The 26,352-nt window shown below is 43.7% G+C and overlaps 1 non-coding gene across 1 annotated transcript; it reads right to left on the bottom strand.

The window, feature by feature from the left end:
• Window positions 1–724: 724 nt before the first annotated feature.
• LOC138236882 (U4 spliceosomal RNA) lies at window positions 725–866 on the bottom strand. The gene has a single exon (XR_011188862.1). It is a non-coding gene; the product is annotated as a U4 spliceosomal RNA (small nuclear RNA).
• Between the last annotated feature and the right edge of the window lie 25,486 nt (window positions 867–26,352).

The following is a 26,352-nucleotide window of genomic DNA, read 5'->3' as shown; positions in this document are numbered from 1 at the left end:
TGTTAGGACAATTAGACAGGGTTTGCAAATAGTGGACAAAAATCGTCTTAACTTCCATTGTAATATTTTTTTTTCTTGGAAATATAGAAGTTGTACATTTTAAAATGTATATTTGAATCAAAATGTGGTTTTGAGTTAGTGTGTTAATGTAATTAGTTTGTGTTTGTCGTTACTATACTGTATATTGCCATGTTACCAGAATTTGAAGCTGAAGTTTAAGACTAGTTGTGTTTTTTATGATTATTGCCCATATGTTGATTGTTGATTGATTGTATACAATGTATAATTTGAAATACATATGTTTCAGGTGTGAATGTGTATTTTCAGAATAAATTTCTAAACCTAATCATTGGCTTGATTTACTAGTTTCTACACCTGTAAAACCTATCTTTGATGTATAATAGACCTCTACCCATATACGTATAATAGTCCTCTAAAGTTATCTGTAACACCTACCATATATGTATAATAGTCCTCTGAATTTATCCGTATAATAGAACTCCAACCATTTACGTATAATGAACATCTAATCATAGACGTATAATTGACGTATAACAGTAGACGTATATTAGAATTTCATTCTAGATGAATTGCAGACCACATTTAGATGTCTAAGGTATGCGTTTAATAGACGTATATTATACGGCTTTTGCCCACTGGGAAGCTCGTTTCTTTCTACCATTATGTCACTATGACAAAATCTGTCTTTAAACACCTTGCTCAGTCTCTGACGAGACTGTCAAAAATTGATTTCGCCGATTGTATTGCAAACCGGCGGAAGCGGGGTATTGGGAAAAGTTTTCAACTAGCAAAAATCGCGCCTCGGCTAAACCTCACAGGCTATGATACTGCCAATGCGCAAAGCTGACGGTTGCCAGGCAACCGCGGGGATCCTATGGAAATCGTTATCGATCGTCTCATGGCATGTCGTTGCTATAATGCTTCATATTTGTCGTCTTCTTCTTCTTCTAGCTTGAGGTTTTGAAGAATTTCATGACAGACAAGGGCTCCGTCAGGAACAAAGGGCGTTGTGAGAAAACCGTTGCTTATTTTCAGCAGCAGAAATACAACCCTTTAAATACAAGATGACAGAACAATGACGAAGGGCATGCCAGGAGGAACTCATGCACTGCAGAGGAAAGGGGGCGGGCACGTACAGTTCACATTCAAGCCACAAGTACTCTTCTCGGATGTTGCATAAACAAATCCTAACGTCCTGAAAGCATTGCAGCATGTTTGTGTCCCACTTCCCATGGCTGCAGGACTGACACGAACGGACAAACACTATCTGTGGCGTTTAGCGTGACATAGTCTTGCAGGCATCGTGCTGTCTTACTGCAATACTATACCGCTGGAGGAAACAGCACGGGTTCGATGAGCCTTGGAATGTGACTAGGAAAGAGATGCCTTTTGAACGAGGTAAAGCACTGCACAACGGAATTGAGGGATAATCTTACAGGGGATTCTGAGCGGTGTCTAAATAAATAAATTCTTCAGCTTCCGGGGATGGCATTTTGCAGCTGGAAGCAGATGTCGATGCTTTTTGAACAGAGCACCAAAAAAGCGTCTTTTTTGAAGGTACTGGCATTGGGCATTGGTGGTTCAGTGGTAGAATTCTCGCCCGCTATGCGGGAGGCTGGGGTTCGATTCCCGGCCAATGCAGTGGCTATTGCAGCGAGCGGCTCCATCACTTGCATCCCCTTGCAACTTGCAACTGAAAACCCACTGAAGCTAAGCAGGTGTTAGCCAGGTCAGTACCTGGATGAGGGTGAGCTACAGGGAAAAACAAAGCTTCCAGCTGGAAGCGGTGTTAATGGTGCCAGTGGGGGGGTGCTCACCCTGAGGTCTGTGCGGGTCCCAATGTCCCAATATAGTGACGGAGAAGCTGTGTTGTAAAAGGGTGCTGTCTTTTGGATGAGATGTAAAACCGAGGTCACAGCGCACTGTGGTCATTAAAAATGACCACCAAAACCTTTGACAAAAGCTCTTGGTAATTGATGGTCTTCAATAATGCTTCTCCTTTAGGTACATTTTAAATCAGCTGAAAAATGCTGTGAAATGGGGGGGCACTTCAGGCCAGTGTAGGATTTGGGTTACAAGAACCATGAAACTGCACGAGAAAGCCCGTACACTGAATTACACGGCTTTCTATTCAAAGGAGGACAAAAGAAATTCCCTGAGTTCGATTTTTTGCAGCACAGAGAGGGCCACTGTTGTGAGGCCGGTTAGCTCAGTTGGTTAGATCGTGGTGCTAATAACGCCACGGTCGTGGGTTTGAGCCTCGTACGGGCCAGGTCCTTTCCTCCTCTTTTACCAAAGCTGTTAGGTTCCTTTCCGTGGTGAGATGAGTTGTCGTGCAACGCTGCCACATAGTGCCGACAGACAAGAGTTATCTGCCGGTCCGGCACAGTCTGCCATGCTTTTGTCATTTACTGTAAAGTGGTGTTGAACTGGGTATCGAACTGGAGCCTCACCATTTGCATATGTGAGGCTCCAGTTATACATCGAGTGTCACATTAAATGACAAAAATGAAGAGAGTTAAAGCAGCTGGAGAGGTTTTCTTACAACTTTTGAGCCGACACAGTTTTGGAAAATGTTTCCTTCACGCTGCACTGTACAACATAGGCAGCCAAGACTCTCCAAAACAAAACAGAATGGACAGATAGGAGAAAATTCCCACTCGTCCTGAAGTTCCCAAAATCCAGCACTGAGCGTAAACAAAGTGTCTAAGTAGCGTGGGAATGCTAACCCTAACCCTAGCTGGAGTTTGAGTAATCCAGCACTGAGCGTAAAAAGATGAGTCAAAGTAACGTCTAATCGGATTAGTTTCCTTAGAGCTGGTTCAGAGTTTGCTCAAGAGTTTACCTTTCACAGATGCGCAAAGAAGAATGTTGGGGGTGCACGTAACGGCGTTATATGCAAGTGCTGGACGTGAGGGTTTTCGTTTGTTCGTTTTGTTTTGCTCTGCTTTGCTTTGTTTTGCTTTCCATCGCGTTGGTAAGAGCGTAAATAAAAAGGCGATTCCTGCGTCTACCACTAATGTAAGAGCTATTTCAAGTGCGGCGTGGTGCGGCTTCTCAAATGCTCAACAGGATGACTTCGCATGCACGCGTGCTTTCTTGCAGTCGTGTGTGCAACCATGTCTGCTTACGTGCAAACGGGCGTGGTTTCATGTATGCAAAAAACTTTCCTGGGCTCTTCTGAAGCACATAACATTTTTTGGAGATATACATTTGTCTTGTTTTCCTCTTAGGCTCTAGAATTGATAACTTTTTTTTCATTTTTGGCATTTTTATCATTTTCCAGAAAGTGGTTGCAAGCCCTATATCATGCGAAGAAACTTCAGAATTCGGGGATCAGTCAATGGATTTTCTTCAAAGTTGGATTTTTGCACTCTGTGGACCAAGAGATGTTGTTCTATAATGTTTTTTTTCAAATTTAAAAATATCATTTTTTCATGGAGCTTTGAAGGGGACGGATTCACCCTCCTTTAGCCAGGACAGAGCTCCAGGAGCCTGGGTAGGATTCTAGCTTTCTCCCCTTGCAGGCACCTGGCACAGAAGACATCATTTTTTTCCTTAAAATCTTTTTTTTTTTGTGTTCCTTGTTGTTCCAAACTTAATTTTAATCACTTTTAATTAGAGATTTTATTAAAAATAGTGCAAAAAATGACAAATTTCACACAAAATAATGTAACATAAAACGGATGTTTTTAACTTTATTGTAGTGTTTTAGAAACTAATATGTCTTCAAAAATGGTTGTTTTTCACTCCTAGGAATGAAAGCTGTTGTTAAATGATGTTTATTTTCAAATTTTGAAAAAATCAAAGGATTCTAGCTTTCTCCCCTTGCAGGCATCGGACACAGAGAACCTCATGGTTTTCCTAAAATCATTTGTTATGTTCCCTGGTGTTCCAAACTTAGTTTTAATCAATTTTAATGTGTTATTATGTTAAAAACAGGGTAATAAGTTTCTAATTGGACTATAAATAATGTCATATTGTCTGCTATAAAACTGATGTTTTCAACTCCATTGTAGAGATTCTAGAATCAACTAATAGAGAATTGAAATAAAAAAAGGGCATAAGAAGACATTACCAACAACGACCACAGGATGGAGATATTGTCTAGACATTACCAACAACGACCACAAGATGGAGATATTGTCCAAAGAGGCAAGAATGGCAATGCCGCGATAAGGTAAAATCATTTTTTGAAAGAGATTGCTGTCAGAATGCACACCCGTATCCCAAACATAATCTCTAGTAAAATATGATCATTTGTGAAACAGGCAAATGAGTGTCTGCGACAATATGATTGCTACATATCTGCATTTGTTGGTTTTTAAGGAGTAAGAGTGCAGGGGGTTTAAACCTGCGATCCAGTGTGTTGAAGTATTTCACAACACTAACCCTAGCACATTTGGAAATAAATCCTCATAATGATTATTGCCCTGGGCATGTACCAAAAAATCAGTGAGCATATATATATATATCACTGTGTTGAAGCTAGAGACACAGAATAAGAGCAAACACATCCTAAATACAGTGTTCCTGCACCTTTGACCTCATCCAGAATGTATCGTTTTTTGAAAGGGATTGCTGTCAGAATGCACAACTGAATCCCAAACAGAATCTCTAGTCAAATATGATCATTTGTGAAACAGGCAAATGAGTCTCTCAGGTGCCCATTGCTCATTTTCAGACACATTTATGCAATACTTTCACCATGCGTTGAGCAATAGGGATTAAAGATACCAGAGGTAAGGTTTAAAAGTGATTCTGAGGTGCAACACATCAGCGATACAGCTAGGCATCTGAAATGCGGGGTTTGAGAGCCCTTCAGGGAACACCGTACCCTAAAGGTACCAGAAGTCCACTAGTATAAGCATTAAGTCACTGTCACCCCTGTTACAATGTGATTGCTACATATCTTCATTTCCTTGGTTTTTAAGGAGTAAGAGTGCAGGGGGTCTAAATCTGCGATCCAGTGTGTTGAAGTATTTCACAACACTACCTGTAGCCCGTCTGGAAATCAATCCTCATTCTGATTGTTGCCCTGGGCATGTACCAATAAATCACTGAGCATATATATATATAGCACTGTGTTGAAGCTAGAGACCTGTATGTAATAATATGATGCTAAAATGTTATTTTCAGATATATTAATGTAATAAATGATTGCTTATGCTTTATAAACAAATCTAATTAAAATAAAAGCTTAAGTTTTGTATTTATCTTGTATCATAGAACATGATTTTCTTTGTATTTCAAGCCCACAAAGTGTCCAAATGACGCACTACATGATATAAGGAAGATTATCACATGCATATCGGTATTATCTTTCTTATGAAAATGCATTCCTTTCATTACCTTTTACTTTTTAAAATGAACTCAAATTGTGTATAATGTAATAATTTAAGTAGAATAGATTCTAATAATATAATGATCCAGTGTGTTGCACTACTTCACTGCTTCACTGCTCTATGCCGTCTGGAAATAAATCCTCAGACTGCTTACTGCCCTGGGCATGTACCAATAAATTACAGGAGCACATCTATATATCACTGCGTTGAAGCAGGGGACACACAATCACTGCAAACACATCCTAACTACAGTGTTCCAGCACCACTGACCTCATCCAGAACGTATCATTTCTTGAAAGGGATTGCTGTCCGAATGCACATCTGAATCCCAAACAGAATCTCTAGTAAAATACGATCATTTGTGAAACAGGTAAATGACTGTCTCAGGGGCCCATTCCTCATTCTCAAGACACATGTATGCAGTACGTACACCATGCATTGAGCAATAGGGATTAAAGACACCACAGGTAAGGTTAGAAGTCATTCTGACTATATTCTAAAATATTGGACTCATATTCTTATGATGGCTGACATGATGCTGCGTTTAAAACCGGGGTTAATGGACATTATATGACTGTCAATTCTGTTTTGTTTTGGAGACTCTTGGCTGCCTATGTGGTACAGTGCAGCGTGAAGGAAACATTTTCCAAAACTGTGTCAGCTCAAAAGTTGTAAGAGAACCTCTCCAGCTGCTTTAACTCTCTTCATTTTTGTCATTTAATTGTCTGTCGGCACTATGTGGCAGTGTTGCATGACAACCCATCTCACCACGGAAAGGAACCTAACAGCTTTGGTAAGAGAGGAGAAATGGACCTGGCCCGTACAGAGCTCGAACCCACAACCTTGGCGTCACTAGCACCACGCTTTAACCCACTGAGCTAACCGGCCTCACAACAGTGGTCCTCTCTGTGCTGCAAAAAATCGAACTCAGGGAATTTCTTTTGTCCTCCTTTGAATAGAAAGCTGTGTAATTCAGTGTACGGGCTTTCTCATGCAGTTTCATGGTTCTTGTAACCCAAATCCTACACTGGCCTGAAGTGCCCCCCCATTTCACAGCATTCTTCAGCTGATTTAAAATGTACCTAAAGGAGGAGCATTATTGAAGACCATCAATTACCAAGAGCTTTTGTCAAAGGTTTTGGTGGTCATTTTTAATGACCACAGAGCGCTGTGACCTCGGTTTTACATCTCATCCAAAGGACAGCACCCTTTTATAACACAGCTTCTCCGTCACTATGCTGGGGCATTGGGACCTGCACAGACCTCAGGGTGAGCGCCCCCCCGCCGGCACTGTTACGTCCCAGTGTGTGTTCTGTGTGTTTTTCTGTTATGTCCACACTGCTGACCCTTGATTGTTCTCCCTTCCCCATTGGCCAACCATCACACCACTGTTTCAATATGATGTCATCATCAATCAGCCTTCAGCCAATCAGAACATATTTTATTCACTATATAACATGGAGGCTTTCAGAAAGAAAAGGCCTTTTGTTTGACTTTGGTCCTGTTTGGTTTTGGTTTTCGCTTCGCTTCGCTTCGCTTCGCTTCTTGTTATTGCTTCGGCTTCGTTTGTTGGTTTGTATTGCTTTGTGTTTGTGTATTTTCGTATAGCTTCGGCTTTGTTGTTTTGTTGGTTTTACGTTAGTTTCTTTGTACTTTCGTTTGTTTGTGTGTTCATCCATGATTTGTCTTTACCTTGCCCAGGTGTTACATGTTCAACTTATGTGTTCTTTTGTACCCTGTCCTGTTGATTACTCTTGTTTTTCCTTATTTGTATTCCTGGTTCACTTGTATTTTTGTGTGAACTTTTGTATATAAGGTTAGTTTAGGTTGTTGGGTACACTTACACACTTAGTTAATTTTGTATTAGTACACTAGTTTAGTACGGGTGAGTGCCATTTGTCTTGTATGGTTTTGGGTAGTCAGTGCAGGTTAACTAGGGTGTTGAAGACGCAGAAGACCGTGTGTTTCTGGTTTTTCTTTTGTAGTCAGATTAGCTTTCCCTCACTGTCCTAGCCAGCTCCATTTTGTTTGTTATTTTCTTTTCTTTGGCAAAACTCTAGTTCCTTACCCTTATCACGCTTCCTAGTCCCTCACCAAAACCCATCTGCTTCCAAAAGAATTATCCTAAATGTTACACCCCTTTTCCCCTAGACACTTGGGGTCGTAACATTATTGGGGGCTCGTCCGGGATATCAAATTCCCGTCCTAAGGATTTTTTTTTGTGTTGCAGAATTTTGGTGTTGGTACAGGATTTTGATTTGTGGATTGTGTTTTGGCAAGGTACTGTAGTTATGGCTACTTTTGATTTGCGAAAGTTTGTGGAGGAACCTTCCTTTGAGCAGCTGGATAAGTGTAGGAAGGACGAATTGCTCCAAATTGCTGATTACTTCCAGATTCAGGTTTCGACGCAAGCTCTTAAAAGGGACACAGGTCAAGAGACCTGTGATGGATAGATTGGTAGAGTTAGAGGTCATTGCATTAACGAGCAGGTACGCCGGTTCTCCTGGGGCTGGTGCTAAACCTGCTATGGTGGTGGAAGAACAGGACGAGGTGCAGGGGGTGGCTGAAGACTTAGTGGAGGCTGAGGTCAAGGCCACCTTGCCTCCCTTTGAACCGTTCTCTCCGGTCTCCACCGGGTCAAAAAGCGATACTCGCCTGAAAGTTCATTTGGCCCGCTTGCACATGGAGGAAAAAGCCCAAGTACGCCAGGCAGAATTTGAATTGCGCCTTGCAATTCGTAAGATGGAGATCAAGGCGGAGAAAGAGGTTAAGCTCCGACAGCTTGAGCTAGAAGCACGAAAGAATGCTCCTGCTGTGCAGCCGACCCACTCCGAGGCCTCTAGCATGTCTCCTTTGCAAGATCCACTCTCTACCACCTTTGATGTAAGTAAGCACATTGCTTTAGTACCTCTGTTTAGGGAGACGGAAGTTGATTCGTACTTTGGTGCATTCGAGCGAATTGCCACATCACTTCGTTGGCCTAAGGAGGTTTGGTCACTGCTTTTGCAGTGTAGATTAGTGGGCAAAGCTCAGGAAGTTTGTTCTACACTTTCTTTAGAAGAAAGTTTGAATTACAATACTGTGAAAGCTGCTATCTTACGGGCTTATGAATTAGTTCCTGAGGCATATAGACAACGCTTCAGAAATCATCGTAAAGTGTCAGACCAGACATTTGTTGAATTTGCTAGAGAGAAGGGCACTCTCTTTGATAAATGGGTTGTAGCCAGTAAAGTGAGTGACTTTAACTCATTGCGTGAGTTAATGCTCTTAGAGGAATTTAAGAACTGTTTGCCTGAACGCATTGTTGTGTATTTGAATGAGCAAAAAGTAACTACTTTATCGCAAGCCGCTGTTTTGGCAGATGAGTTCGTGCTCACTCATAAGAATGTTTTCATGTCTGTGCGTGCGGAGAAGACTTTGTCTACTCTAAGTTCCCAGTCTCAGTCTCCCCCAGTAAAAACTAGTTCCTCACGTCTTAAAGAGGAGCGTGAATGTTTTTATTGTCACAAGAGAGGTCATATAATTGCAGATTGTTTGGCCCTAAAACATAAGCAGCAGCAACAGCAACATCCTAAGAGTGCTGGGTTTGTTAAGACTGTTTCCCGTTCTGCTATTCCTTTGTCTAGTGAAAACAGTCTCCCTGACCCTAGTTATGAACCATTTATTATGGAAGGATTCATTTCGCTAACAGGTTGTAAGAAAACCGGCTCAGGGACGCCAAATATGTAATCATAGTGGCTCTCTGAAGGCACCAGTTCTGTAGGGTTTGGGCATTTACTGAGACAATTATTAATTGTAGCAGTAAATCACAAAGTTGATTCTTTTGATGGCTTTAGAATCCAACCATGCGACATAACTCAAACAACGCACACACACAGGTACTAATACACGAGGATACATTTATTAATACATAGAATATGCATGTAAACCTAACAGATCTTATCGAGAGGGTTATCAGAATACAAAAGGTATATATTCAGTCAGTTACTAAGTGTTACACATATCAAGAGGACATACGTTCAGTATATCATTCATTTATACCGTTTCGTAATTGAACTTGGTTACAACTTCTACATTAGATACTCAAAACAAGTACATAACTCTTAGGAAATAAATTGATATCAACTGGTTGGGATAACAATTGAATTCTCGAGCTGTAATGCATTGAAGTTGAATACTCATCCAATTTCTGGGGATTCAGATCTCCTGCGGGCACAAAGAAACAGTTGCAGGCTGTTGCTGTCAAATCCGCGCTCTCTGGCTCGGTGCCAGGCTGTGATGTGCGGCTTGCAACGATGCGCTGCTGATGCTCACTGTTGGCTTTAACTAGCAAAGTTTGTGCACAGGAGAAAAGATGACTGTGGGTCCCAGCAAGTCAGGAAGAGGACCTGTTCGTTCCTGATGAAGAGCTAGTTCTGAATAGTGATTCAGCTGTCCACAGTTCCGACCTGTTCACGAGGCTTGCTGCTGGTGCTAACCTCGAGTGGATCCTCTGGTTAGTCTCTGGCAACCTCCGCTCTAGACTCTTAGAACAAAGGAAAGTTCTGGCACTCGGACACACTGGCCGTTCCGTGGTTGTCCGGGCTGAGTCTCAGGATGGTCAGGAGGCGCGCTGCGAGAATGTCCTGCCCTTGGGATCCTTCTGCTCCTGGGCCGTCCTGCCCTGGAATTCTCCTTTGAATTCCCTTTAGAACAGTCCACAGAATCCTCTCCAGAATCTTACTGAATCTTACTGAAGCCGAATCTTGTTGAATCTCTCAGGCTCTCTGTGTTGCCTGTTTTTACCTGGAGGAACTTCAGCTCATTGATTGGTTGAAAGTTCCATGGGCATCAGAGTCCCATGTGGGTTACTCGGCCCTACCAGTCCCTGATTGGTTGATCAAGGTGAGATATGAGTCACTTACTCCTGACACTTAGGAATGCAGTCCAGATGTCCAACTGGCACTCCCTAGACAGATAGGCACCAATGGATGACCATTGATCATGATAGCCAGGCTTAGCTAAGTGCATCCCCCTTTGGGAGCTGTCCTAATCAAACCTTATATCAGCTTGCATGAATAGTTTCTCTGTGGCTGCACCACAGAGATGAACAGAGAAATAATTTGGGAAAGCTCAGAAACACTTAATTATTTCTTATTAATAAGCCTCGCCGCTACAAGGTAAACCAGAAGACCAGAAAACAATTCAAATATTTAGAGATAGTGGAGCAGCCCAGTCATTTATTGTTGTGGATGCACTGCCTTTGTCTGATAAATCTTTCTGTGGTTCGAGTGTATTAGTTCAAGGCATCGAAATGGGTTTTATGAAAGTGCCTTTACACTGTGTACATCTACAATGTGGTTTAGTTACTGGATTTGTTAGAGTTGGGGTATGTCCTTCGCTACCTGTTAATGGAGTAACTCTTATTCTTGGAAATGACCTGGCTGGGGGTAGAGTATAGCATATTGTTTGATTGGTTTTGTCTTCATTGTCCAAACATTAGATGTTTGTTTTTATGGGTGGGGGTGTTACGTCCCAGTGTGTGTTCTGTGTGTGTTTTTTCTGTTATGTCAAACAATGTCAACCATCACACCACAGTTTCAATATGATGTCATCATCAAACAGCCCTCAGCCAATCAGAACACATCTTATTCACTATATAACATGGAGGCTTTCAGAAAGAAGAGGCCTTTCGTTTGACTTCGGTCCCGTTTGGTTTTGGTTTTCGCTTTGCTTCGCTTTGCTTCTTGTTATTGCTTCGGCTTCGTTTGTTGGTTTGTTTTGCTTTGTGTTTGTGTATTTTGGTATAGCTTCGGCTTTGTTGTTTTGTTGGTTTACATTAGTTTCTTTGTTCTTTCATTTGTTTGTGTGTTCTTCCTTGTTTTGTCATTCCCTTGCCCCAGTGTTACATGTTCAACTTTTGTGTTCTTTTGTACCCTGCTCCTGTTTATTACTCTTGTTTTCCCTTATTTGTATTCCTGGTTCACTTGTGTTTTTGTGTGAACTTTTGTATATAAGGTTAGTTTAGGTTGTTGGGTACACTTACACACTTAGTTGACTTTGTATTAGTACACTAGTTTAGTACGGGTGAGTGCCATTTGTCTTGTATGGTTTTGGGTAGTCAGTGCAGGTTAGCTAGGGTGTTGAAGACGCCGAAGACCGTGTGTTTCGGGTTTTCTTTTGTAGTCAGATTAGCTTTCCCTCACTGTCCTAGCCAGCTCCATTTTGTTTATTTTCTTTTCTTTGGCACCACTCTAGTTCCTTACCCTTATCACGCTTACTAGTCCCTCACCAGAATCCCCCTGCTTCCAAAAGAATTATCCTAAATGATACACCCCTTTACCCCTAGACACTTGGGGTCGTAACAGACCTCTAACTCGTTTCCTTAGCTTGGATTTAAGCCACGAAGCAGGCTTCTACTGTATAAACGTCTAGAGGAATCACAAGCTATTTGAGAGGCCATCATCCCAGGGGGAACTGACAAAGTCTATGCCTAAACACCTAGCGCAGTCTCTCGAGAGACTGTCAAAAATCGCTTTCTCCTTTTGCGTTGCAAGTAAGTGAAAACGCAGTCTCAACCCAGAGCCACTTGGCAGCAGCGGCACGTAAATACTGTTACTGTTACTGCTCGATACCGACGTTAACCTACTATACCATGTTCAGCCACCGCTAGAAAATGTTCGGCTCTAGTACCGGAGCAAACGACAGGAGGGCCAATGTCGAACAGGCACACGTGTCAGACATGGAGAGCGACTAGGATGGGATTTGAACCCATGCGTGCAGAGCACAATGGATTAGCACTCCATCGCCATCGCCTCGTCGGGGAAACTGGACTGTCCGGACATGAGCTAGCGCGCTCCAGATGATCTTTTTCATTTTTTTCCCTCATACTCGAGGGTCATTTTCCTGTTCCACATGCGATTTCAACATTTTCCTTGGGAGATGTCAAGCCAGCACGCCACTGCTGTGGTTCAGTGGCCAGTGTGGAGTTCAGAGGCCCTGTTGTACACAGAAAGCACATTGAGCTCCTTGGACGTGAAAAGTTCCAGATAAAAGCCATTTGTCATCCTTTCTCTTGGTGTCGATGTTGCTATTGTATGTAAAGGTGGCAACTTGCTCAGCGAGCAGGCGGAGCACACACCGAATGCAGATGTGTCTGAGTGGTGTGTCCAAGTGGCTGCAAAAGGACAGCGCTCCCGGGGTGCCGTGGCTTAGTTGCTTAAAGCACCTGTCTCTTAAACAGGAGATCCTGAGTCCGAATCCCAGTGGTGCCTTCTTTGTTCTGTCTTCTTGAACAGAACTGGTCCTTACAGACAACCGCCTACAGCTAGACTTAATTAAATGCAAGTATTCATTTCCTGTCTTTAACGCGACTTGTTTTTCTTAAAATGGATGCAACTTGCAAAACATGAAATACAAACATTGCTAATCAGCGCTAGCGGCTGGCAAAAAAAAAGAAGTCAGCAATGTTTTTTTTCTTTAACCTTAACCCTGCTAATGGAGAAGAGTTAAACGACCGAGTCTATGCAGCTTAAACGGTGCTCATGTCGGGTTCTTAGCTGAAAGGGTTGTAAATCACGCTCACCCCAGTCCTTAATCTTTTAAAAGGATACAAAATTGAACCTAGTCGCCACATCACATACATCCTGTTCAACGATAAAAAGGTGACATCTATCCTCGATCCAGAGTAAATCCCACTTTGAGGGCATATTGTTTTCCACTTTACCATGAGTTGGGCTCAGCTGCACAGAGGCGAGAGCAGAGCAATGAGGTCACGGGGACAGGGGAGTCACACGCTGGCGGTTTAAACACGCGGAAGAAAACTGAGGGATCCACAGTATGTGGACCCTCCGTGCGCCATCAGTCCGCACTCCGGACTCTGAATCCTGCCATCCAAGTTAAGATCTCGGCGGAACCTGAGGCGCAGTTCCTTCTTAAAACGTAATCTGGTGAGCATTTCTAGAATCGTACTTGTATAGATGCAGCCTTTAATGTGTTGCTAGGTTAAAATTGATGACTTCTTGAACTTCAGTAGGAAACTTCCCTCTTGATTTCAGATTTAATTTCTTTATTACAGGGGCGCTTTTATGAAGACAGAGTCATGTTCAGGTACTTTGCTTGATGGAGGAAGCATATTTCGGACTCTGTGATCTGCTCACCTGGAAAGGTCTGCTGTACTACTACAAGAGAGAAGTAGAGTCTGGAAGAATGGACAATTTTATGATGCTTTGGAAGATAATGTTTTTTTTTTCTTTGAAATCGAAATGAATCAGAATATCAGTGCAAAAGACAAACTCTTGGTTTGGTTTAATGAGATATGGTTTTAAAACAGACAAAATGTAGAAAACAGGTGTTTCTCACTTTTGGAAAAGAATGGACCGGGGGTAATATTTTACTAGTTGCAGTGCTGATCTCACTGGGTTACAGTCCTGCAGTGTCACACCAGGGCCAGTGGCGCAATGGATAACGGGTCTGACTACGGATCAAGAGATTGCAGGTTCGACTCCTGCCTGGCTCGGGTCGTTTTTAAACGCATCGCGCTACTCCCTAAGTAGTCTATGCTACTTACTGCATTGTAATCGTACCCAGTAAGAGATTTCCTTCATGTAAATGAACTGCACCTGACAGCTTTAGAAAAACACCTGGGCTCAGTACGGTGCTGAGAGCTCAGCGTTGCTGTTCTAATTAGCACGCACTGCATCGGCTATGAGCCCGAACCTTTCAATTATTCCGATCAGTAAGTCAACACGTAGTCCACATGAACGGTAGAAATATTCTCGTCTGTCTCTTGTTTGTATAGAACTGAATGTCCCTGACAATGTACTGTTAGTTTTAATTGAAGAACGGCATTTGTGTTCAAATATACCAGACAAGTTTATGTAACTGCTCATGCGACACTCAGTTGTAATTAGTCAAGAAATAAAGTCGAACAACAGCTGCGGGTTTGATTCTGAACGTATCAGATTGCAGCGCCTTTTACTTCCATTGACAAATGATAGAGATTCGAAGAGAGATCCTTCAGACCAGCAAGCAAACCCACGGCTATTTCGGTTTTCTATCTAGGCAACGTTGGTGTGTGCAATAGCATACATGAAAGCGTGATGCAATTTCTGTGGTTACATTTGTTGCACGTCATGCACAGTAAGAGTGTTTCTAACACCAAATAAAAAGTCAACAATTAGCGATCACGCCTTCTCCTCAGTTAACCCACTGAAACCCTTGCTGTTAACAGTTCTTTACTGCGTGCTTTAAGAGCACCTACACATCGTGTCGGTTCTTACAGCTTTATTCATTAGGTTTTCAAAGGCATAAGTAGAGCACCAGAGGTGCGAACGCAAAATGTGTGGTTATCTGAAGAATTGCTTTCCATGGCAGCGGGGCCAAGCGATTTAGCGTTTTTATAGTACCAGGAAAGGAGAAGCGGCACTCCGCCTCTGCCGCGCAGGCACAAGGTGACGTGCGGCAGACGCCGGAGTCGGCAGGTTTCGAACCTGCGCGGGGAAGCCCCAACGCATTTCGAGCCCATCGCCTTAACCACTCGAGCACGACAAATGCGGGCTCCCCGCCGCCGCATTCCTCCTATAATCAAACACGGACTGCGAGGTGGCTGCGGAAACCTTTTTAAAGTTGCTCTCCGTTAAAAAAAATACCTTTCACAAGATTCGTGCCGGCAGACAGACACGCCTCAGAGGGTTTAAGGCTGGCTTCACGTTCAAATGATAAAGTCCCCCAGTCCGGATGTCAAAATGCAACTTTGGCAGACAGAAAAAACATCAACGAACCAAAAATGTGGACAAGGATTTTACAAGCTGCACCACACTGCACTTTCAAAAGCATTCGTGTTAGACGCAGGAATTGCCTTTGATTTGCGCGCTTACGAACGCCATGGAAAACGAAACAAAACTAAAGCCCTCAGCTCCTGCACTTGATTATAATCCCGTTACGTGTCGAAGCAGGAATTTAAGTCATCCTACCACTGCAACACGGGGAATAGAGGGAAATGAGCACAAGCTACGAATTGTCTCTAATCAGTCCCTACAGTTGTAAGACGCCTGGAAGCGTGCACCCCCATCATTAATCTTTGCGCATCTGTGCAAGGTAAACTCTGGAGCAGTCTCTGAAACGGCTCAAAGGAAACACGTGATTGATTCCATGTGCATCTGGGGTTCATTTCTTATTTACATTTAATTCAAGGGAAAGGCTTGGGTCAGTTTCAGACGGCCTCCAACAGCGAGATTCAAGCGCCCCACCTTCAGCCCAATCTGCGCCGCCAGAACGCCAACGGCTCCTCTGGTCTCCGGGGTGCGGTTGTGGCCCCGTAACCTAAAGTGTTGGTGGCAGACAAATGGAGACTAACAGGTGATGTCCTAGGACATGACTACATTGTGACACTCGGTGGGGATGGTGACCATTGCTTGGAAAAGAGTGCGAGGCCCCTTTAGAAAAACATTTTGTTAACAGGCATTCTGCCTCAGCCTAAACACCTATAGCTTGCAAAGCGCATGCTATTAGACAGGCACCTCTGCAAGACCTTAAGAGTCTCTTAAACTAGTGATAGTAAGGTGTTCCCAATGGGCGATGTTCGGCTTTCAAATCATCTCTCCGTGGAAGCGCCGAGATGCAGCTGTTTAAGGCTTAGAAGCAGCTGACTGTTTTACTACCTAGCTGATCACTGTCAGTCAGGGAGCTTAGAGGTGAAAAGCCTGTCTGAGAGACAATTCGCCGTCGATCAGTTCAATATGTTCCGTACCAGCTCGGCGCACCTGAGATCATCTTGGTAGCCGTGTAGCTCATATGAGTGAAAGCGTGTGTGTCAGGACTCTTACTTGGCCATCCCAACATACGGAATTTCTTCTGTTTCAGCCACTCTGTTGTTGATGTACTCCTTTGTTTTTGTCATGTTGCAAGACCCAGCGTCTTTTGAGTTTTAGATCACAGGCAGACACCCTGACATTCTGCTGTAGAATTTCCTGATACATCTCGGAATTCATCGGTCCCTCGATGATTGCAAGCCGTACAGCCTCCGCCATGCTTCCCAGGTGGGATGAGGTTTTGGAGTTGGTATGCGGTGTTTTGTTATCTCCAAACATAACACTGTGCATATTTACCAACAAGTTCAACTTTTGTCACATCTGTCCACAGAACATTGTTCCATGAGTTGTGGAACATCCATGTCGTCTTTAGCAAACTTGAGAGGGGCAGTGGTGGTTTTTTTTTGGGGGAGAGCAGTGGTTTCCTCCGTGGTGACCTCGCATGATCACCACTCCTGTTCAGATTTCTTCTTATGGTGGACTCATGAACACAGACGTAAGACAAAGTAAACCACCTGTTTGCTAGATCCCATCCCCACTCAGCTAGTCAAAGATTCCCTCGAAGGACTGGCAGGACCTATAATTAGTATGATGAATGCATCGCTTGCGTCAGGCATCGTACATGATCAATTTAAGGTAGTGGTTCTTAGACCGCTCCTTAAGAAGTCAAATTTGGATCCACAAGTTCTTAACAACTACAGGCCTGTCTCAAAGGTCCCATTTCAATCTAAAAGTCTTGAAAGAATAGTTGTTGCCCAACATCAAATGGATTCAAATAATATACTTGAGAAATTTCAGTCTGGTTTCTGAAACTGCATTAACAAGAGTCGTAAATTATATTCTCTTAGCTACTGATGCGGGGAATGCAACAGTGCTAGGTTGCAACAGTGCTAAGAATGCAAACTTTAGGTTGCGCTTCTTCATGCTGCATCATTGGCATGAGTGGAGCTTTTTAAACGTCTGTACTTACTGCGCCCCATAAGAAATCGTTTGTCCCTGTTCAAAAGAGATTGTGCGATGTCCTGCAGCGTTCGCAAAGCAAACCTTTGACAGTTTGAATAGAGGAATTTATTCTGCTTCCTGTGCGTGCAGTAGTTACAAACTTGAACGTCTTTACACGATCTCCTGCAGTTTTCAGGGGGCAGGCTTGGTCAGATGGCTTGGAAAAACGCACTGTGTTTCGGCTCGGGAAACATCATGAGCAGTGTCCTGCATGTTTTCTGTGTATAGCTGTCTTTTAACGCATACAGAATTCATTCGAAATCATTGATTTCTCCAATTAACAAGGGTCCCTTAAATGATGAGTCAAAGTAACATCTAATCGGATTAGTTTCCTTAGAGCTGGTTCAGAGTTTGCTCAAGAGTTTACCTATCACAGATGCGCAAAGAAGAATGTTGGGGGTGCACGCTTCAAGGCACCTTACAGCTGTCGGGAGTGATTCGAGACGATTCGTGGCGTGTGCTCGTTCCCATATACCATACGCACCGGCGTGCAGTGCTAGGATGACATACAATACCGCTTGGGCACGTAACGGCGTTATATGCAAGTGCGGGACGTGAGGGTTTTCGTTTGTTCGTTTTGTTTTGCTCTGCTTTGCTTTGTTTTGCTTTCCATCGCGTTGGTAAGAGCGTAAATAAAAAGGCGATTCCTGCGTCTACCACTAATGTAAGAGCTATTTCAAGTGCGACGTGGTGCGGCTTTTCAAATGCTTGTGGGCATTTCTCTGTTGTTGATTCTTTTTTTGTGTGTAACAAAGTGGCATTTTCATGTCCGGACGGGGAGACTTTATCATTCCGACATGAAGCCACCCTTAAGTCCTCTGAGGCGTGTCTGTCTGCAAGGCTTGTATTTTGGAAATGTTTTATTGAAACGGAGAACGACTTTGAAATAGGCTTCCGCCGGCGCCTTGCGATCCAGGTAAGATTGTAGCAAGAACGCAGCGGCAGCAGGGCTTGCTGTAGTCGTGGCCGAGTGGTTAAGGCGATGGACTAGAAATCCATTGGGGTCTCCCCGCGCATGTTCGAATCCTGCCGACTACGTTGTCCGCCTCCAGTCGGTGTGTTCCGGCGCAAGCAAAGAAGCGCGCCTCTTTGCTGTTCCTGGTGGTTTTAAAACGCCCAATCGCTTGTACCCGCTGCCTTGAAATAAATTCTTCAGCATCCGCGTATGGCATTTTGCAGCTGGAAGCATATGTCGACGCTTTTTGCACAGAGCACCAAAAAAGCGTCTTTTTTGAAGGCCCAGACACTGAGCATTGGTGTTTCAGTGGTAGAATTCTTGCCTGCCACGCGGGAGGCTTGGGTTTGATTCCCGGCCAATGCAGTGGCTTTTGCAGCGAGCGGCTCCATCACTTGCATCCCCTTGCAACTCGCAACTGAAAACCCACTGAAGCTAAGCAGGTGTGAGCCAGGTCAGTACCCGGATGAGGGTAAGCTACAGGGAAAAACAAAGCTTCCAGCTGGAAGCGGTGTTAATGGTGCCGGCGGGGGGGCGCTCACCCTGAGGTCTGTGCGGGTCCCAATGTCCCAGCATAGTGACGGAGACGCTGTGTTGTAAAAGGGCGCTGTCTTTCGGCTGAGATGTAAAACCGAGGTCATAGTGCTCTGTGGTCATTAAAAATGACCACCAAAACCTTTGACAAAAGCTCTTGGTAATTGATGGTCTTCAATAATGCTTCTCCTTTAGGTACATTTTAAATCAGCTGAAAAATGCTGTGAAATGGGGGGACACTTCAGGCCAGTGTAGGATTTGGGTTACAAGAACCATGAAACTGCACGAGAAAGCCCGTACACTGAATTACACGGCTTTCTATTCAAAGGAGGGCAAAAGAAATTCCCTGAGTTCGATTTTTTGCAGCACAGAGAGGACCACTGTCGTGAGGCCGGTTAGCTCAGTTGGTTAGAGCGTGGTGCTAATAACGCCAAGGTCATGGGTTCAGTCCCCGTACGGGCCATGTTCTTTTCTCCTCTCTTACCAAAGCTGTTAGGTTCCTTTCCGTGGTGAGATGGGTTGTCATGCAACGCTGCCACATAGTGCCGACAGACAAGAGTGTTGCGGGAGAAGAGAAAAGTGTTTGAAGATTTAAGAGTGTCTTAGGTGGAGTCAAAATCAAGTGTCACAAATGCAACTGGGAGGATTTCCAATGTTTAATATGGTAAAAATAAGCAGAAGTTATCTGCCGGTCATGGCACAGTCTGCCATGCTTTTGTCAGATACTGTAAAGTGGTGTCGAACTGGAGCCTCACCATTTGCATATGTGAGGCTCCAGTTATACATCGAGTGTCACATTAAATGACAAAAATGAAGAGAGTTAAAGCAGCTGGAGAGGTTTTCTTACAACTTTTGAGCTGACACAGTTTTGGAAAATGTTTCCTTCACGCTGCACTGTACAACATAGGCACCCAAGAGTCTCCAAAACAAAACAGAATTGACAGATAGGAGAAAATTCCCACTCGTCCTGAAGTTCCCAAAATCCAGCACTGAGCGTATACAAAGTGTCTAAGTAGCGTGGGAATGCTAACCCTAACCCTAGCTGGAGTTTGAGCAATCCAGCACTGAGCGTAAAAAGATGAGTCAAAGTAACGTCTAATCGGATTAGTTTCCTTAGAGCTGGTTCAGAGTTTGCTCAAGAGTTTACCCAGTGGGCATTGATTCGTCGCATATACGTATATTCACGGCGAAAATACGGCTATACGTATATATACGTCGCCTCGACGTATAATCAACGTCGAATTGCAACCGTAAAATCGACGACATTAATAAACGCATATATAACGTCGAAAACACATCTAACACAGTGCCTGAGGCTTTTTACTGTATGTATCGTGTGTGCCGCAACTAGGAGTATACGGCACTCTGCACAGTGTACGAAGTAAATTATTTTCGCAGTAATTAATTTACACTTGTATAATAAATATAGTAAATATAATAAATTAATTACTGCGAAAATAATTTTCTTCGTAAATCCTGCAATCCAGATGATTGGGGTATTGGTGCATGGCTACAGTCTGTGCTAGGAACATGGAGAGGGTCTCTGGTTCAATACATATTTGTGGGTCTGGTATTATTCGTTATGATCATATCGTTAATATCCTGTTTGAAAAACATGTGGACTAAAGCTGCTGCTTCTGTGCTAATTGTACGCCCTGAAGGGATCATGAAGGTCAAAAAATGATTTCATGGGAAAGATTCTCTTATCTAGTGGCAGAACCTGATGGGTAGAACAATATAGCTTTAAGGGGGGTTACCCTTGGGAGTGATTCCCCTAGATGCAAATGATTATTGTGGTTTGTTTGTTCATAATAAGATGTTTTGCAGGAACGGAACAAAGAGAAATTTTACAACTTCAGCTAGTATTGTTCTACAAAACGTCACAGCTGAGGCAGGGGAACAATGTGTAGATTTTTCTAAGAGTTATTACCCAGTTGTTGACCAATCTGTTGACCAATGTTGACCAAAAAAGCCTAGGATTATGCTGGGCTCCAGCCCACAGGGATTTACCTGTGCTGTAAGAACTAATGAGTGAATAAGGAGACTGGATTCTGGTGAAAGACTTCAGGAAAAAGAAATGGTGTTTACTCAGGTGGAGGGGGCTGTACCAGGTGCTGCTGACCACTGCCACTGCTGTGAAGGTCACAGAAATGGTGCCCTGGATTCATGCTTCCCACTGTAAAAAGGTCACAAACGAACTGAACAAAGCGCAGGAGTGATGTCTCCACAAGGACAGATGGGGATAACCTGCTTGGGACTGATGTGCACAGCCTTTTTCCTTTTTATGTAGAAGCCTGTCACCACCCCAAAAGAGGAAGAATCTAAACACGAAGCCTCTTTGTATACAAACTGGCTGAATGAAACTGATAATGAGGGGGATATGAGTAATTTGTGGTATAAATTTATAAATCATACTGTAAAGTTAAAGAAATTTAATGCATCTTGTTATATATGTGCTTTAATGCCTCATTCTACAGCCTCACCCATGCGACTTTTTATGAAATGTACTCTTTTATTAATATCATGTTAGAAGGCTTAGACGCTATCAAACAAGAATTAAGGGGAGTTAGATTAATGGCACTTCAGAACAGGTTCGTGCTGGACCTTCAAAATGCAGCATCTGGAGGAGTCTATGCTTTAGTAGGAGACTCCTGTTGTACATATATTCCAGCTAATGACTATGATTACGGAAATCTTACGCTCGCTATTCAGCATTTAAAAGAACTAAAAGACAAGGTGAATAAAGAGAGAGGCATAAAAGATACACCGGCTTTTCTCTCCTGGTTAGAATCACTGTTTGGGCCAGGGGGAATGTTTTTCTTTTAAGTTACTAACACCGATTATAGGGGCTGTGATACTTGTCTTCCTGTTTTTATGTTGCTGTATGACATGTATTATTCCAATGCTTCGAAATATGGAAATATGGTACCTAGGGGGATAAACTGTTCATCCTTCCAGTCTGGAGAATTGGCAGCTGTCTGACGTCAGTAAGTGATCCTTAAAAAATTAATAGTTCCATGACAGTGTGCATCACCAGAAAATCAATTTCAATGCATTAAAACTCTTGTTATCCTTCTGATCATTGAAGTGTCATTGCCCCAGCACTGTATACTCTTACTTTTGACGCCTGTCTGAAGTTGGATCCATTTCTAAGAATGGTGACTCACATATCCTCATGCTCAACTTTGGCTCAACCACACAAACTATGAAGTTAATCATCTGCTTTTGCTCCAAGATTTATGTTACTAGGCTCTCTCCTGGGGATCCTCGTGTTCAAACATTGCCCTTATTGTGGATGATCCATGACAGAATTCAGGGAATTCAGAATTCTGATACCTCAGCTCAGATTCTGACTGGGCAGACTGTCATTGCCTGGTGTGAATGTGTGCATATCTGTTTTTGTGCATGTTCTGTGGCCTGTTGTACAGTACATCACAAATGAAAGGGAAATGGAAAACTAAAATAAGACTCAAGTGTTTTATCTTTCATTAACAGTGTTTCATTAGTATCTGTGCTAGATCCTGTCATCCACTGCTTACCACGACAGGCTCTAGCACAGGATAGCAGCTAATACATTTAACAATCTCACTGCACAATGTTGTATATTCAAGGGCTGATCTTCTGTACTTTTTCTTTCACTTTTCATTTCCTAGAAACTCAGTCCTGCCAGGAATAATCTGAGAACAAAATCAATCTGAGTGAAAATCTAAGCAGAGGAAGATTGTTTTACAGAGTCAACAAGGTCTTATTCAAGGTCATCAGCACTAACAACATTCTCTCTGGAGACAGGCGATAAGAAAATTGAAAGTGTGTATTGTTACATAACAGCAGAGACTATGAGTTATGCTATCATGAGAGTGGTGATGGATTTTTTTCATTGCTTAGTTTTGCAGGTTCTGTACATTTGAACATTCAAAGTGACTAAAGTAAAGGAGTTTTCCCTTTTTACCACATAATTCCCAAAGATCAACACTAATAGAAAGCCTAATTCCAGCCAAGATTCAATTACTGTCTCTCAGGCATCCCAGCAGTGGATTTCATGACTTCAGACAGCCATCTTTATCAGTGGAGAACTCAATGCTCTGAGGTTTACTGGCAGAGTCTCACACTGGGTAATATGTTGGTAAATAATGTCCTATGGAATTCTACTATTGATAAATTCTACTATGGAACTGCGATGTGTCCTGAAAAAATCTTCTATGATAGTGGTACAGTCCATCACACCCCACCTACAGCCTTTAAAAGAGAAAAAAATATTCTGATATTATGGTGGAAAAAGAGCCCTGGAATCTTTGTAGAAGGACAAAAGACGGAAAGAACGGGCAGTGTAACCATGGCGAAGAGAAGGGAAATATTGGAGAGAGCTTTTTTCATACACTTTTTATCATTGTTTTTCCAGCCCAACAATGATCAACAAATATGGGCAGGCGTCCTGTGCCAAATCCAATCTACCTTTCTTCCAAGCATACAGGAATGTCAGTGAATTAAATATTGACATATGAAAATACCCAAAAATATGCAATCACACATATGCAGTTTGAGCAAACATAAGACAATACCCAAGTACCACAAACTACCAGGCATCATTAGCAGTTCAGGTGGGGAGCTGTGTCAGCATGCGTAGGCTGCAAAGGAACAAGTAATAGGTCTATTCCATGCTTAAAAGAGAAGAAAGAAAACACAACATTTCAGCCGTGGAGCCCTCACACCTGAAGAAGGCTCCACGGCCGAAACGTTGTGTTTTCTTTCTTCTCTTTTCATCTAGTGTCATTAGCCAGTTCCTGTCAAAATAAAATAGAAATGGATAACATTCTAGAGAGAGTTTGAAATACCAAGGTACAATTTAAACCATATTTCTTCCACTACAACCACAATATTTTGGAGAGATCGCTGAGCCTAACTGTTCTGGCATGCCCGTTAGCCTCCGTCCTGCTTCAGCAATGAATGCAACGGGGCACATTCTGAGGGAGATGCGGTCAATCAGGTTGCAGGAAAACCACGCTATGCTTTTTTTTGAGATCCTGAAAAGGACAGAGGGGCCATGTATATGTGTGCAGCTGGATATGTAATTGCAGGTGGCGTAGCAAATTCTGCTGAAGCCCCACTGCCTGGTGTGGACGGTAGCTGTGCATGTTGCAGCAGAATTGTGCATGTGAGATCAAGGGGGCATGTCATGTGTTTGAGCACTTCACTCCCTTCCGGAAGCACGTGATTCCCTGAGTCCAAAAATATTTGTAAGTTCTTTGGATGACCTGTGGACCGATCTTTCACGATGAAGAATTCCTTAAGAAGAATAGATCTCGGCCCACCATCCCAATGCCTCCATCTCAAAACAGCAACCTCCCACTGCCCTTAGTCTGCAAGGCAGTCCTTTCAAGTGCGATGATGACGCCGGGACCTTCGTTGCCTATTGTACGAGCTGAACTTTTGTGCTCATCAATTCAACGCTCTTTCCATCAACTCATCTTGTCTTTTGACGCTTCGTGTTTTGTGCTCCTTTGACTATCGGCATATCGGGTGACTGCAAACACTGAAGTTCTTGCTTACGGAGTGTGGAATAGTGTTTTCAAGTGATCGCTGTTCTGTCATGTTGACGCCGAGTGAATCTTTCTTTGGCAACATGGGCAGGCTGACAGCAGCGCGAGCGAAAGTAATGGCAAATTTCTTGACTTATTTCTGAATGTGAATGTTCTTTAGAAAAGGGATGCGGCGTTGCTTCTCCCCCGTGTAAAGGTCACGCATTCCAGACGTGGTTATGAGCGAACAGTTGCCGCAAGTGTTTGAAAAGAGCAAGAGAGGAAGCAGCCCTGCCCCGTGTGAGGATCAAACTCAGGACCTTCAGATGATGAGACTGACGTGCTACCAACTACGCCAACGAGGCCAGCTGCAGTACACAGCCGGAAAGTTTGCCTCATGGATTTCAGTCGCCCGTTCCCTAATCTTTAGACGCCCTCTGCTGGATGTTGCATTTGCCTTTTGATCTCACCGATACTTTTTTGGTCTGTTTCTGTTGCAAGTCTGTTTTTCAGATCTCACCTAGCACAAGTCTCTCTGACTGAAGTGGCCTCTCTGCTTCAGCATCGTGCCCTCACTCAGCCTTTAAAAACGTCACTCGGACTTCTGACATGCTGACATGAAATGTCAAGAGAGAGTGGCGGAGACGCTTAAGGCAGAGAGAAGATGAAGAGGGGGCGTGGCTGCGAAATGATTGACAGATGCATGACGCTCTCCGTGACCACAGGCTAAAGGACACCTTTCGGCACATCAAGCTCTAAGCACACACCTGGAGGACGTGGGAAATGATCCCGCTACCTCTCGCATGCAAAGCGAGCGCTGTACCATGCAAGCTAACCCCCCTCGCTGGGGCTCATGCCTCGGTGTCGCCTAGTGCCGCTTGTTCCCCTCTTACCGGGTGCAGTTCACTGCCCTTCGTCTGCAAGGCAGTCGTGTAATTGCGGCTTTCTTGACTTATTGATGAAGGTCTGACTGGACGAGCGAATGACGCCTCTCCCCCGTCCTCAAGCTCGCTGACAGAATAAAATGGAAAGTGCTGCCGTGGCTCATTGGTTTAGGGGTATGATTCTCGCTTAGGGTGTGGGAGGTCCTGGGTTCAAATCGCGGATGAGCCCTTGTGTGTTCTTTCTGTCCTCGTCCACAAGACTGGGAACTGATATCCACATCACCTTGCAGCATCTGCTTATGGCAAACGATGGAATGTGACTAATGACTGAACGAGCCTGGTGAATACTCATCACGTGGCACAATGAGAGCGTGCAGTCAGCTGTCCAAGGCAGCAACCTCATTGCTCGTTCAAAAGAACACGTACTGAAAACTCATCACCACTATGTCGTAAATGAGCACCGCGATCGGTTGTTGTCATGCGTCCTTACCTGGGAAATGCAGAAGCAAAAACTGCCCTCTCTCAGCCACCGAAACGTGTGCGGCTCGCCTTGCACTCTCTGCGCCTCGCATATTTATGGAGCTGTCTGCTCTTCTTTCTGTTGAAGTACGCAAGTTATGGGGCGTACTGCAGACTATGATGTGCTCAATGACAGCTTTCAAGATTTGAAAACTATGAGCTTGATGGCTCAAGTCGAACGAATGTGGTTGTTACGCAATTGATGATCAAACGCACGTATTCTAACGATTCGTGAGAGTATGTTCTAAAGGTCCCTGGCTCGATCCCGGGTTTCGGCATTTTGTTTCATCGCGCTCTTTGTTCCTCTCTCCAGCGCCCTCTGCCTAAAGTGACGCGTCCCTTTCTCAGCCCGAAACGCAAGTGAGACACCAGCAGCAGTCCCTACAGGTTTCTGTAGTGTAGCGGCTATCACGTTCGCCTAACACGCGAAAGGTCCCTGGTTCGAGACTGGGTGCAAACAGCCTCTTCTTGCACGCTCCTGCACTTCACAGAGGTCTTGAACCACCAGTCATTTGTTCCCAATGTATTTCCGGTGCCTTCATGCACTCTTGTACCAAACGCACGTTTTTTCTGTACCTGGAGCCGATCATTTGCAATTGGGCTGTCCCGACAGACCAAGACGAGCTCTGTCGGCTCAAAAGCAGCGCAACACCTGCGAGAACAACAGAAAGATTAGTACCCAGCGGGGGCCTCTTAGTGAGCCCAAGATCTAATCAAGAATCGACTCCAGAAACAGGGCTTGGCGCATTGTTCCATACTCCGACCACTCTTGGTGTAAACAGGTCC

Source organism: Lepisosteus oculatus, unplaced genomic scaffold (genome assembly GCF_040954835.1).
Source record: "Lepisosteus oculatus isolate fLepOcu1 unplaced genomic scaffold, fLepOcu1.hap2 HAP2_SCAFFOLD_94, whole genome shotgun sequence".
Lineage (NCBI taxonomy): Eukaryota > Metazoa > Chordata > Actinopteri > Semionotiformes > Lepisosteidae > Lepisosteus > Lepisosteus oculatus.
Note: the sequence above shows the minus strand (reverse complement) of the source record. Positions and strands in the feature narration are given on the sequence as shown.